Below are 2,772 nucleotides of genomic sequence, written 5' to 3'. Positions count from 1 at the left end.
GTATGGATGTCACTGGTGTTTCGCCCTTCGCATGTGATGGAATTCGCTCTTTCGTCCCAGGGAAAGCTATATCTAATGCGGTTTCACGTAAACACTCTAAATACTTGGACAAGTGTATTTCACATGGCCATGGATTGAGTGTTTTGGCTTTCTCTACTCTAGGAGAGTTGGGTGAGGATACTTTGTGTTTTTTCAAGCGCCTGAAGAATTGTTTAGTTAGTAACGACGCTAGTAGTGGTTTTGGTAGCTTTATTTTTCATAGATTAGGCGTTGCTATTCAAAAAGGTGTTGGAGCCCAGCTTGTTGCTAGGTTACCAACCAAAAGCTTTGTATAATGATTAATTACAAACTGTAAATTAGTGATTTTTTTTAATTTTGTTTGTTATGTCCTAATAGTATTTTTTATACCAAAATATTGCACCATATAGCTATTCGAATTCGCTAATTATGATTTAATTTAATTTGGATAATTCATACTATGAAAATTTATAGAAATATATAGATATTCATTAATATTATTACCAAAAAAAAAAATAATCCGGAATTATGAGTTTGGTGTCCGTCTATATAAAGCCTCCGTGCAAAGGCCAAAAACCATAGTTTTTCACCTTGCTTCTCTCTTCTACGATTTTGTGGTTTAGGGGTTTTTCACTCTGATCATTCGTCTGTTCTGGGTTGGCTGCTGTAACCACGCATACATCATACGCATAACAATTTCAAGTTATAAACTAATTCATTTTAGATCATCCCTTCTTCGCCTGTTGCTAAATTAAGAAATAATGATTTGCTCAATTTCTTATTACTGATCAATGATCATGTGATTGTTTTCTGTTTTTTCTTTGTTTAAGGCTTGGTACAACCTTTTTATATAGGTATTCTATGCTTCAAAAAAAATAAATAAATAAATAAATAAATAAATAAAGGTAGTTGGGACTGATCAATATGTATTAAATTAATTTACTCTTAATCGAGAGTTTTTTTTGCTAGGACTTAACACTAGAGGGACTGATTGCATGTTATAACTGAAATAATATCAGTTTGGTTTTAATATTTGCATCTCAGTCATTCTCATCCTATGCCAATGGTAAAGAAAGGGTGAACAATTTCAGTTGAAGAAAGTGATTACTTCAATGACTCTCTGATTGATCTGCTCCTCTCCGCTATGCGCTAATTTATTCAAGCCTTGCTACATAAAGGTAAATCTTCATCTTATTATAGAGTTATAAATAATTGACTTGAACCTTTGATGCAAGGTTTTTATAAATAATTATAGAGTTATAAATAATTATAGGTTTTTATTATAGAGTTATAAATAATTGACTTGAACCTTTGATGCCAATGGTTTTTAGTTGAGTTTTAATATGTTTTGGTTATTTTAGTTGAGTTTTAATATGTTTTGGTAGTTCTCCTACTGCTACTCTCTGGTGAAGAAACTCTGATCTTTCATACTGGGTTTCACAAGTTTATGATATGGCGGGCCAATAGTGTATTTGTAATCCACGGGCTACTAATGCACTAAAAGTGATCAATTATCAGTTATTTGATTGCCTTTATTTGAAAAACTTTATCAGTGAGATGTTAGTTTGATTTTGTGACAAACTAATGACTGCGTTCACAGTCGCACTTATTTTTTGGTTATATAGATTTTGGGTTTTGAATCTATAGGTCAAATTAAACTAACATACTGTATCTTTGTTTTCACCTTTATAGGTTCATTGAGAAGCTAATACGCTGATGACTATTACCTCCATTCATCCGAGAGCAGTCATAAATATATGGGAGTTGATGAGCTGATTGTGTTTTCGCAGTTGCGATGAGTTGATCGGTGAAGACTCTGGAAAAGTCAAGTAGGTAGCAATTGGTCACTTGGTCAGCTTGGATTCGAAGTATAGCAGGTAATTAACAACAATAGTATCATCCATCCGTCTATGCCATTTAAGACCAATTTTTTTGGTGGATTTATAGTAATATATATAGTATTATTTCCATTGCTGACACAATGCATGGGCAGCATGGCGTGCACTTGATTATGCTGTAGTTTTTGATTGACGTCTGATAACTATGTGGTGTTGTGGTGGGTTCTACTTTGCTTATTTTTATGCTGCAAGTTCTTTTTCCTTTGTACTTACAGACTCTATTTGCACTATTTGCACCTTGCAACTATGGAAAGATTTGGAATGCTTTGAATTGTTTGATTTGAAGTGATCTTGAATTTTATAAACTAAGTTTTAAGTTTGTTTAGATGGATGCATCGTTAGGGTTCTGAAACTTTGATTTTGTTTCCTCTTTTTTTTTAGCAGCTTTGCAGTACTGGTTGTGCAACTGGATACCTAATAGTACCGTGGAGCAGGCGGCGAGCAGCACCGTTCAGCCTGCCCAAATGTTATGCGTCATTTGATCTATTGCTCTCTAGGACAATTTGTACTAATTATCATTATGACTTAAACCATTGACTTAAACCATTCACTGAAGTCTACACTTATTAAACTGAGATGGCAGGCTTTTTTTTCTTTTCTTTTGCTTCTCGCATAGTCGGTGCAAAAAATTGCAGTGATTCTTTGTGCATGGGATTTGAGAAAGGGGAAGAAGTTCATCTTGGAAATTATCTCATTTTACTGATTGCCCAGATTTTTTTTGTTTTGGCTCATTTTTAACCTTGCTTTTTAAATTTAATTCCAACTAACCACATGCCAGAAGAATCACACATGATACGGGCCAGGAAAGTTGAACAATATACATTTTAAGTGCAAGTGGTCGTGTAGTTATGCGACT

General features: G+C 33.9%; 1 long non-coding RNA gene across 1 annotated transcript; it reads left to right on the top strand.

The window, feature by feature from the left end:
* Positions 1–990: 990 nt before the first annotated feature.
* LOC113361962 lies at positions 991–2,342 on the top strand. The gene is made up of 3 exons (XR_003365449.1): positions 991–1,196; positions 1,711–1,895; positions 2,298–2,342. It is a non-coding gene; the product is annotated as an uncharacterized LOC113361962 (long non-coding RNA).
* The last annotated feature ends 430 nt before the right edge of the window (positions 2,343–2,772 follow it).

Source organism: Papaver somniferum, chromosome 3 (assembly GCF_003573695.1).
Source record: "Papaver somniferum cultivar HN1 chromosome 3, ASM357369v1, whole genome shotgun sequence".
Classification (NCBI taxonomy): domain Eukaryota; kingdom Viridiplantae; phylum Streptophyta; class Magnoliopsida; order Ranunculales; family Papaveraceae; genus Papaver; species Papaver somniferum.
The sequence above is the reverse complement of the archived record's forward strand: the minus strand, read 5'-3'. Positions and strand labels throughout refer to the sequence as shown.